Genomic DNA, 12,651 nt, shown 5'->3' with positions numbered 1-12,651 from the left:
CTGATTAACAAAATTAAACAGGTTTCAGGTGCATGATTCCACAATGCATCATCTGCACACTGTATTGTGTGTTTACCCCCAAGTCAAGTCTCCTTCCGTCACCATGTACCCACTAGACCCTCCTCCCACACCTCCTTCCCATCCTCCCCAGTATTCACCACACTACTGTCTGTGTTTGTTTGTTTTTTTTTCTTTTTTGCTCAGTCCTGCCACCCTCCCCAACCCGCATCCAGCCTACCAAACCTCCCGACAGTTGTCAGCCTGCTCTCTATGAGTCTGACTCTATTTTGCTTATTAGTTCACTTTGTTCATTTGTCCCAGTAGAGCCCGAGCTCTACATTGATCAGGAGTATCTGATTCGATTTCCCCGTGCAGTGGGACACTCCTGCTTGTCAGCAGGGCTGGCAGCCTCTTCAAGACTACTCTTGAGGTGGCTATGAGGATGCTACTAATAAGTGCTGATACTAACTGCCACCAGAGAAGAGACATGACTGACAAACACAGAGTTAGTTGCAAGAATCACTCAAGCAATTTATTACTCACAAATCCTTTTGGCGTGCCTGGGTACAGCTTAAGGGGGCCCCGTCAGCGTGCTCCTCTCAGCTGTCTTTGGTCAGAGCTCAGAGTGGCGTGGAGACAGTCCACGTTCACGTTGGAGTCTGGGCGACTACCTCAGCAGGGGCCCCTCAGCTTTAGTACCTTTTCTGGCCAATGCCTTCTAACAGGTGTCACTCTACCTCAAACCACCTTTTTGGGAGTTCCTCTCAGGGAATCCCCTCTATGTCAATACTAAAATGTTTGCATCAAATCACTTTTTAAGATGTTCTTATTTACATTAACTTACAAGTTAAACACCAAGCCACTTCTTATCTAGGTCTAACTTCACACACATACTAACTGGGCCCTACTTGAAAGTCAGAGTCTCAGCAAGAGAAACTGATAACAAAATAAACAGAAAGCCAACTAAATGGGAAAGGATTTTTTCAAACGACAGCTCAGATAAGGGCCTAATATCCAAAATATACAAAGAACTCATAAAACTCAACAACAAACAAACAAACAATCCAATAAAAAAATGGGAAGAGGATATGAATAGACACTTCTCCCAGGAAGAAATACAAATGGCCAACAGATATATGAAAAGATGCTCATCTTCTTTAGCTATTAGAGAAATGCAAATCAAAACGGCAATGAGATACCACCTCATACCTGTTCGATTAGCTGTTATTAGCAAGTCAGGTAACAGCAAATGTTGGAGAGGCTGTGGAGAAAAAGGAACCCTCATACACTGTTGGTGGGAATGTAAAGTAGTACAACCATTATGGAAGAAAGTATGGTGGTTCCTCAAAAAACTGAAAATAGAACTACCTTATGACCCAGCAATCCCTCTACTGGGTATTTATCCCAGAAACTCAGAAACATTGATACGTAAAGACACATGCAGCCCCATGTTTATTGCAGCATTGTTTACAGTGGCCAGGACATGGAAACAACCAAAAAGCCCATCAATAGATGACTGGATAAAGAAGATGTGGCACATATACACTATGGAATACTACTCAGCCATAAGAAATGATGACATCGGAACATTTACAGCAAAATGGTGGGATCTTGATAACATGATACGAAGCGAAATAAGTCAATCAGAAAAAAACAGGAACTGTATTATTCCATACGTAGGTGGGACATAATAGTGAAACTAAGAGACATTTATAAGAGTGTGGTGGTTACGGGGGGGAGGGGGGAATGGGAGAGGGATAGGGGGTGGGGAGGGGCACAAAGAAAACAAGATAGAAGGTGACAGAGGACAATCTGACTTTGGGTGGTGGGTATGCAACATAATTGAACGACAAGATAACCTGGACTTGTTATCTTTGAATATATGTATCCTGATTTATTGATGTCACCCCATTAAAAAAATAAAATTATATATATATAAAAAAAAAAAAAAAAAGAAAGTCAGAGTCTGTTTATCACAGTACAGAGTTATGGCACGAAGCCACTATATTAATTCCTATCCAAATGGCATAACTTTATTTAATTTTAATAATTACTTTTAATATTATTTTAATTACTTTTATATATCTTCCATATTTTTATATTTCTATATATTTAATTATTATAACCTTATATTACTACAACATTATTAGATTCCATGTGTAAGTGAAATCATATAGTACTTGTCTTTGTCTGACTGGTTTATTAGTGTTGGAATCCATGGGAGTCCGAAAAGACCAGAGTAACAGGCTTTATTGAAAGGAAGAAAGGAACCCTGCTGGGCTGACTGGCAAGGGGAGTCATGCCAGGCACAGCCTGGGGCTGGGTTTTAAGGGTTTTGGGGAGGGAGAGTGAGATGGGTTGTGGAGCATTAGCCCATTGGCTGCTGGACCAAGGAGGGTCTTTTATGGCAGTTTGCCAGGACTTTTTGGCTTGTGACATCAGACATTCCTTTATGATTCATCATCTGCTGCAAACCCTGAAAGGAGACTTACTGGCAGGGTTAAAGAAATGAGACCTAAGAATTAGCTTAGCATAATTCTCTCCAAGTCCATCCATGCTGTCTCAAAGGTAAGATTTCCTTCTTTTTTACATCCAAGCAGTATTTCATTGTGCAAATGAACCACAGTTTTTTTATACATTCATTTATTGATGGACGCTTGGTGTAAGGCCGGTGGGCATGGCCATGCAGGTTCCCATTAGATTTCACAGACGGTAAAGGAATTGTGGAGCCTGAGGATGGCGGGCCATTCCGTTTATTTAGAGTCTGGCAACGTGGACAGAGCAAGCAAGCAGGGAAAACCACTTCTCTCTCTCAGGACTCATGAGCAAACAGGTGGGGAGGGAGGGAGAAACCCATTCACCAGCAAATAATGGCCCCTCTCAATGGGTGGCAGGCAATCTGCAGTCTACAATCTGCTGCCCTGAGGGCAAGCACCTGCAGCCTCACATAGACTATAAACGTGTGGTGCTGTCCCAGCTCATGCACCAGTCAGGCAAAGTGCAAGTGAGGCAGCCTAACACACTTGTTTGCCCAACACTTAGGCAGCTTCTAAATCTTGACTATTGTAAATAATGCTGTAATTAACATAGGGGTGCTTATATTCTTTTGTGTTTTGGGTTTTTTCAGATAAATTCCCAGATATGCAATTGCTAGGTCATAAAGCAGTTTCATTTTTAATTTTTTGAAATAACTATATACTGCGTTTCCCTGCACCAATCTCCATTCCCACCAATAGTGCACAAGAGTTCTTTCTCCACACCCTCGCCAATACTTGTTATGTGTTGATTTATTGATAATAGCTATTCTGACAGGTGTGAGGTGATAGCTCATTGTGTTTTTAATTTGCATTTCTCTGATGCAAATTAAACATCTCTGATTAGTAACATCGAACATCTTTTTATATGTCTATTGGCCACCTGTATGTCCTCTTTGGAGACGTCATTTCAGATCCTTTGCCCATTTTTAAATTGGATTGTTTGTGGTTTTGGTATTGAGTTTTTTATACGTTCTTTATAAATTTTGGGTATTAGTCCTTTATCAGATGTAATATTGGTGAATATGTTCTTCCATTCAGTGGGTTGTCTTTTTATTTTGTTGATTGTTTTCTTTGCTATGCAAAGCTTTTTGTTTTGATGTAGTCCCATTTATTTTTTTCTTTTGTTTCTCTTTTCTAAGGAAGTATATATATTTTTTATTTTTAATATGAAAACAGCAGAATTTTTTTCAAACATAAAATTATACTATCAAATATGCACATGACTTGCTAGTTTACTCTCTTTGGAGACACATACACACAGAGAACACCTCCAAATTTTTAAATTTTAAGTTTTGTCACATAACATTTCAACAGCTGTAATTCCCAACATGCAGAAGTTTCAGAACATGCCAAATATAAGTTAACAGATGTTCTGGTGTAGATAAAAGGAACGTTTCATTAATATTTTTAGAGGCAGAGGAATCACGTGGTTCAATCCATATGCTGGCTTTTGAATTTCTTATTCCTGCTAAATAAATCAACTGAGTTGGTACCTGATTCACTATAGCAGATGTGTCTCAATGTTGCTCTGAGAAAATATTCTGATATGCCATTCTAGCATGTACTATCACCAAAAAAAGCAAGGTGATTAATTTTAGATCTGTGCACTAAAAAAAGAACCAGAGGACACATTGTAAACCCCAGCTCTCAGCACTCTTCTTTGGAAGAAAAGGAGACTGAACTTGCTTGTCTATAATAAGTTTGCTTTCTTTTCAGATTAATAATTCTAGGTTACCTTTTAACAAAAGACCCACATTAGTAACAGAAAGGATTTTGTTTGGATTGAAAATGTTACTCATATAGAAGTAGTTTTTAACTTTTCCACAAATGTTACTTTAGTCATGAGTATACTCTGCACCTTTTGTGAGAATTAAACAACAGCAACAACAAAAACAAAAACCTCTCTTATGTTTGAAAAACAATCAATAAAACTGTGTTTGCTAAATAGTGTCTTCTGATTTATGAAATATTCGGTTTAGATAGATTAAATAACAGAATTCTATGCAACTGTTTTCATTTTCACCTCTGAAAAGTAAAGGATCTAAACAATGATCATAAATTGTTGCTGACATCACAAAAAGAGAAAAAAGAAACAGACATTATATGTCTTATGACAGGGGTCGGGAACTTTTTGGCTGAGAGAGCCATGAACGCCTCATATTTTAAAATGTAATTCCATGAGAGCCATACAACGACCTGTGTACGTTAAGCATTATCCAATAAAAATTTGGTGTTGTCCCGGAGGACAGCTGTGATTGGCTCCAGCCACCCGCAGCCATGAACATGAGTGGTAGGAAATGAATGGATTGTAATACATGAGAATGTTTTATATTTTTAACATTATTTTTTTTATTAAAGATTTGTCTGTGAGCCAGATGCAGCCATCAAAAGAGCCACATCTGGCTCACGAGCCATAGATTCCCAACCCCTGCCTTATGATGAAAGTCCATGAAACAGTTATGAAAATAGCAAAATCCAAACTGTGGTAACTATACAGTAGAAATTACTTGATTTTCTTCAACAAATAAATTTCAAGGAAAAACCAAGTAAGAAAAAAAAAAAACCCAATAGATTATAAGATACTAAAAATTCAAATGACCCAGATGTAAAAATTCTGGAAGTAGATACGTGGATATTTTACTACCTTCACTGGTCACTAGGACAGGAAGAATGGCCATCAACCCAGCCATTCTAATTTCCTACCACTTCACTGCCTAAGCACTTCCTGTAATAGTCAGACATCTATTCTTTATTCTGAATTGTTTGGTTCTCATATGGTGGTCATCTCACCAGTTTCCCACTCACTGCCCCAAGGTCCTGGGGAATTATGCAAATGACTCCCGGGATACCAGGTGATAATCTTCACTTTCTTCAAGAGCACACTAGGATGCACAATTGATGAGCTCTAGTTACACATGAAACTGAAATGGGCTTTTTTCTGTGTCTTTTACTGTGGACTTTTTTCTTAAAAATATTTTTAAGATTTAAATCACCCAATATAAATATTTGGATGTTTATTGAATATACTGTAAACAAATTAAACAGTTGGAGAAATTTGAATACAATTGGTAATATTCAATGCTATTAAAAATTATTGTCTATTTTAAAATGTGATAATAGTATTTTGGAGGGTTTTATTTATTGTGGTGAAAACTTTAACATGAAATCTTTCCTTTTAACAACTTTTTAAGTGCACAATAAAAAGTTAACTACAGGAACAATGTTGTATGGCAGTTTTCTAGAACTTATCTGTTTGGGGTTTTTTTTGAGAGTACATACCTCTTAGATTATATACCAAAATATGTACTGATAAAATAATATATGTAAGATCTGGGATTTGATTTTACCTTACCTATAACCTAATAAATTAGCCCCCTATTATTTTACGGAGGTTGGCAGAATACTCAAGACCCTTGGGTGAAAGACAAAAGACTTGATTACTCATTATACAATAAGCATCATGAACATCAGTATATTTGTGTCGATTCACCTTGTCCTCAAGTGTCATGAGGACAACACAGATGGGCCTAAAGGATGCTGCACGTGCAGTTCCTCACAGCTGAGGGACACTGAGCTTGGGGAACCCACTAACTTTATAGCTAGCAGTAAACAAGCCTGGGCTTTTTCCAGGAGTGGACATAGAGTGTGGAGGAGTGAGGAGATTTTACCTAATTTTTTACAGTTATCAGGTGCATAATCAACAGAGGTAGGAAATTTATGTTACCCACCATCCTAGCTTAATTTCTCAATCACCAAAGGTAAAAACAACACTGACTCACCCATCACTCATGTACTTCATTCTTGACCAGACCCTCTGCCTTGTCTTATAGGAAAAGAGGGAAGATTTTTATTGTGTTCCAGGTAGAGGAGAAGGTAAACCACACACTGTGCTTTGGATTCACTCTTTCCAGTAACACTGCCAGGGAAGATGAACGCCCCCAGGAGAGCACCCAGCAGATAGTCATCCATCTTTTTGCTCATGGTCCCTCTTTTTTCTAACAACTTTTTCTTGCTGAAATCATCTCACAGGTCTCCTAAATTAGGGCTCTGAGTTCTCACTCTGCCTTTCCCAGGTAAGCAAACCCAAAGAGTTCTACCCACTGTGAAAATCTTTCAATTCTCAGAAGTCTTACCCATCTCACTCTGTGGAGGTATGTTTCTTCCTGTCCTAGTGACCAGATTGGCAATGGATGTATCTACACCCTTTGTTCTGACTCCTGACTCTCAATTCTTAAGGCCATCAACCCAGCCATTTAAATTTCCTACCACTTCACTGTCTAAGCACTTCCTCTAATAGTCAGACATCCATTCTTTATTCTGAATTGTTTGGTTCTCATATGGTGGTCATCTCACCAGTTTCCCACTCACTGCCCCAAGGTCCTGGGGAATTATGCAAATGACTCCCGGGATACCAGGTGACAATCTTCACTTTCTTCAAGAGCACACTAGGATGCACAATTGATGCGCTCTAGTTACACATGAAACTGAAATGGGCTTTTTTCTATGTCTGCAATCCATTCTGCTTCTTCTCTCTGACTTATCTGGGTCCTTAAATTCTGTTTTACGCATTTCTACATCTTTATTCATGCTGTTGTAGAGATATTTAATGTATTTAACTGGATGCATTATGCAGTATCTATAAGGCAATGCTTAGGTGTTTGTGATAGATTAGAAGCCTGTTTCTCTCCTAAGGTAGGCTGTGCCACCCGTGGCCTTGAATCATAGTCTAGAAACGCCATTCAACTTCCCTCTGACACTGCAAAGTATTCTGTGGAAACTGGAAATTTCAATGCTTCTGTTTGGGCCAGGTAGATAATTTGCTAAACTGTCAATCTATTGTTTTGCATTTGTATAAACAATCCAACCAGTTCTGTGAAGGAAGCACAATATTTGCAAGTTATGTCAAATGTAGTATTGTGCTTTGCTTTGATAATAGAACTTTGCTTCCATTTTCTTTCACTTTCAAAACAGAAATTTCAAGTGTTTACAAAAAGCACTGCTACAATTCAGTTAATAATGTTTGTTCCCTGATCTTCAAGACTTCAACTGCAGACCTCTACTATAACAAGTTTCTTTTCAGGCATACATTTAGATCTCCAGACACTGAATAAATAGAAATGACTTCACTCAAAATAGCAGAAAGAAATTTTGTCTGTGTTACATTGTTGTATTTTGTTTTCTGGGTTGTTTTTTTTTTAAGTAAGTGATAATCAGGTGGTTTATTGTTTTATGAGATTACTATTGTAGTCTAACAGTGGGTTTAGAATCTTTTTTTTTTAATTTTTATTTATTCATTTTTTAGAGAGGAGAGAGAGAGAGAAAGAGAGAAAAGAGAAGGGGGGAGGAGCAGAAAGCATCAACTCCCATATGTGCCTTGACCAGGGAAGCCAGGGTTTCAAACCAGTGACCTCAGCATTCCAGGCCAATGCTTTATCCACTGCACCACCACAGATCAGGCCTAGAATATTTTAACAATCAGCTTTTTAAAAATTATTATCTTGGCTCTATGCGCTTTGTAGTAACATCAATGGTTTGCCACTAAAATCACTCATTTAATTCACAGCACAGAAATTAGAAAGAATCAGGTATCTGATTGCATAGGTTGTACATGAGAAGGATATCAGCAACTCCAAAGGACAAATCTGTAAAAGGCAACATCTTTATTCTTGGTAGGATATGAAAAAAAAGTCTTTATTTCAGGCCTGATGACTGTTTCCATGCCAGAGACATTAAAATATCAGTATTCACTAGCCTTTGTCTACACTCACCAATTCTTTAGGCAAATGACATCCACAGAATAGATTCTACATACTGCTTCTCTTATAGAGATATTTTCAAAGTGACAGGTCTGATTGGGTTACTTCCTATGATTACTATCATTGGAATATTTGTTAGTTCAAAAATCAGGGCTTTATTTTAAAATTTAAGATAATAATTAACAATAAAATGCAAGAATTCTTGTGAAGATTCAAACATTTTATGTGAACATTAAAATTTTTTATTTAAAATAATACTTTGTTTTAATTATCTTGTTTTAGGATGTTGTATCTATTAGGATGCTCTATGATGTAAGTGACAGAAAACCCAATTCAAACCGGCTTAAACTATAAAGGAAACTTATTGGATCTTGTAACTAAAATGTCTAGGTGTCTGGTGTCAGGCCAGGCTTAGCTCGTGGTTCAAACGATGTCACCAAGGATCCAGGTTCTCCTTGTGCTGCCTTCGTTTGACGTCATCTTTAGGTTTTATAACAGTGGCTTCCGAGCAGCTCCAGGGCTTTCTCTTCTGCTAGTAAAAGATGTGTAGCTGTCCAGACCTAATATTCTCAAGTCCTGGTGTAGAAAGAAAGAGCCCACGTCTCTTCTAATACATTTCAAAGCCTGGGAGTCACTCTGTCTCACTGAGTTCTGTGCTCAATCCCTGTGGCCAGGAAGGCTGCACACGATTGGTTCATGCTTGAAGTGGGAATTTTTATATTTTTGTAGACCCGTAATTTTATTTTTCATTTGTGATATCTCATCTCACCCTTTTGGTTATTAGCCCCTTGAGAGCGGCAACTATGACCTCTAAATTCCTGCACTATTTCAAAGTACCTACAACAATAAATGTTCAACAAATTGGATTAAATTATTTGTTGTGATGATTATAATAGTCATTTGTTTTGATAAACTGTTCTCTAGAATCCCCAAATACACTGTAAAAACAATATTAGAGTCCTAGGATAATGAATGTTCTTCGTGAGCCTTCTAGATTCCCTCTGCACCCCTTTCTACCAAGCTCAGCGCCCCAAGAGCAGGGTTCAATAGTCTGCATTAAATGGTCATTATTCCCTCTGGCTTCTGCTTGGTTTGGCCAGCGGGAAATACCAACAGGAAAGGGAGAAGAAAAGAGAGGGAAGAGTATTTATTTCTTGGTCTCTTCCTGCCAGGCTGCTTTCCTCATGAAGACCGTAGCTCCTGTCAGGCAGCCCTCTCTAACAGCTACAGTTAGGGCTCTTCTCAAGCTCTGCATTCTGGGAAGCAAGGCCCTTCCCTTGTAGTTTCAGGCCATCATATAAGAAGGTTCCCTGTTATTGCAGGTTCTTGTTGGCTTCCCTTAACCCCACCCCACCTGTGTAAATGGTTCTTCATTACCTTCTCCTCAGCTGTCTTGTTTAAGTGTGCCATTTGTGTCCTGCCAAGATCCTGACTCATTCACTCACACACACACACACAAACACACACACTTAACAACCCAAGTCAAACTGGCTTGAATCATCAATGAAATTCATTAAATCATATAACTGAAAAAATATAGACATTTCCTTTCAAGCTAATGCAATAGCTCAAATGATGATTTCAAGGCTATTAGAACTGGGAGGGACTTTATGAATCAGATTGTTACCTTAATTATTATAATACAATTAAACCTATGTGCCAAAGAAATGAGAGGAAGTTTTCTTGCTCCATTTTGCTGTTAAGAACACTAAAGAATGAGGCAAGTAGTTTGCTGGTTGTTTCTGAATTCGATCTTAGCACTCTGTAAACATTTGAAATAAATAAATGAGAACTTTCAGAGGCCAAAAGCCAAGACAAACTCCACGAAGTACACAGAACCTAAAGAGAAAATAAATCATTGGTCATCAATTACATCTTTGCATATTATTAACTTTGTCATTTGATTCACTGTATCTAACACAGTCTCTATAGGATAGGTGTTCAATAAATTGATGATTAATGGAAAGTCCAAACTAAGTATTGTAAGATACTTTCCCCGCCGAGGAAGAAAGAAGGGCATAGCCACAAAGGTTGGAATAGCAAAAGCTTTCTTTAGTAGAGCGCTTCCCAGATGATGTTCTCTGGTCCTCGAGAGGGGGGCCAGAGAAGTCACGTGAGGGGATCTGCGTGGGGGTAATTTATAGGGTCGTTAGGGTGGTCGAGTTGATATGACTTGGCGAAATTTCATTGGCTGACAGTCATTCTTTTTCAAAGGGCTCTTGGGAAGTTTCTTTTGGCACGCATGGGAGTTCCAGCCAAAGTTCCCGGGCCTGGTTCCCCACATGACCTTCCCCCATTGCCAACTGACCTCACAAGTATTTTCTTTCATGTGATGCTGGAGATGATGTAGCAACTGTTCCCAAACATTTGCAGGCTTATCCTGACAATTTCATATAATGAAGAGACTGAGGAAGACCAAAGGTACTACCAATAAATGATTTATTTACCAAAGGCAGCAAAACATACACCAGTTTTGAGACTTGTACTGTGAACATAATGTTTCTAAAAATGTGGTAATGTTAAAGAACAAGATAGGCTCTGGCCGGTTGGCTCAGCGGTGGAGCATCGGCCTGGCGTGCAGAAGTCCCGGGTTCGATTCCCGGCCAGGGCACACAGGAGAAGCGCCCATTTGCTTCTCCACTCCCCCCCTCCTTCCTCTCTGTCTCTCTCTTCCCCTTCCGCAGCCAAGGCTCCATTGGAGCAAAGATGGCCCGGGCGCTGGGGATGGCTCCTTGGCTTCTGCCCCAGGCGCTAGAGTGGCTCTGGTTGCAACAGAGCGACGCCCCGGAGGGGCAGAGCATCGCCCCCTGGTGAGCAGAGCGTCGCCCCTCGTGGGCGTGCCGGGTGGATCCCGGTCGGGTGCATGTGGGAGTCTGTCTGACTGTCTCTCCCCGTTTCCAGCTTCGGAAAAAAAAAAAAAAAAAAAAAAAAAAAAAAAGAACAAGATAATGAGAAATGTGCTAAAAAGTTTCTCATTATTTCAAGTACTTCGTTTTTCCCTGTGAATAATGGACAATTGCCCCCATTAAACTGAAATACTTGTATGAGTTTTAACAAGCTAACCTCTCAAAACTATTTTTTTTTTTATCTTTTACACTGTCTAAGTTAGAAAAATATTTTTTAAATATTTTTGATTCTACAGAGAGGGGGACGGAGGGGTATACTGGGGAACACGGGGGAGGGGAGGATGAATTCGGGGGGACACTAGAATCTATGTAAACACAATAAATTAATAAAAAATATATTTTTGATTCTCTCGTTAATCTCTTCTTTAGGTAACCAGTGAATGTGTCTCTGTCATTCCATGCTACACCAATGACAGCAATTTGTCTCTTATTTAACACAGACAAGAGAGTAACACGACCATTAGGAATTAGTACAAAGCATCTGTTGCCCAAGAGGCAGTAGATGGGGTAAGACAGGACATGCAAATGCAGGAACAAGCCCCTCCTTGCCTGTGTTCTCACTGAGCCAGGGCTTGCTGGAGTAAACTAGAGACCACCAAGGACACCTTGGCCCCAGGCTTAAGAACACCTGAGCACAGCCCACTTGGATCTCTGAAGAACTTAACTGAAGCAAAGGAAATCCTAATATCAAAACTGGTTGAGACAGGAAAATGATTAATAACTCAAATGTCTGGGTGGAAAGGGATTATGAACTGTCACTGCCTACCCATTCCATCCCATCAAGCTCAGAGCCATTTCAAAACATCATAGCAATTCCTTGAGAGCATTTAAGAGATGAGATGTTTCCAGCATGATCTGGGTTGTGCTGAGGTCTCCTTCCTGCATGTGCCTCCTCACCCTGCCTAAGCAGAGGGTAGATTAAACACGGTGGAGGAGACCAGAGAGCAGCAGGCTTGGAAACCTTGCTCCTGGAAGTCTGTTCACTCAAGTGCACCGTGGCATTGGAACTCACCACCTCCAGTGTCTGCTTTTTCTAAATCAGGGGTCCCCAGACTTTTTACACAGGGGGCCAGTTCACTGTCCCTCAGACCATTGGAGGGCCGGACTATAAAAAAAACTATGAACAAATCCCTATGCATACTGCACATATCTTATTTTAAAGTAAAAAAACAAAACAGGAACAAATACAATATTTAAAATAAAGAACAAGTAAATTTAAATCAACAAACTGACCAGTATTTCAGTGGGAACTATGGGCCTGCTTTTGGCTAATGAGATGGTCAATGTCTGTTTCTATATTTGTCACTGCTAGCCATAACAAGTGATATGACGCGCTTCCAGAGCCGTGAGGCGTGGGTCCCGCGTCACCGGAAGTAGTACTGTAGGTGAGCAATGCCGCGCTTTGCGGTGCCACCACATACAGTACTCCAGGAGCATCCGCATCCTGTGCTC

This window comes from Saccopteryx leptura, chromosome 8 (assembly GCF_036850995.1).
Source record: "Saccopteryx leptura isolate mSacLep1 chromosome 8, mSacLep1_pri_phased_curated, whole genome shotgun sequence".
Taxonomy (NCBI): domain Eukaryota; kingdom Metazoa; phylum Chordata; class Mammalia; order Chiroptera; family Emballonuridae; genus Saccopteryx; species Saccopteryx leptura.
The sequence above is the reverse complement of the archived record's forward strand: the minus strand, read 5'-3'. Positions refer to the sequence as shown.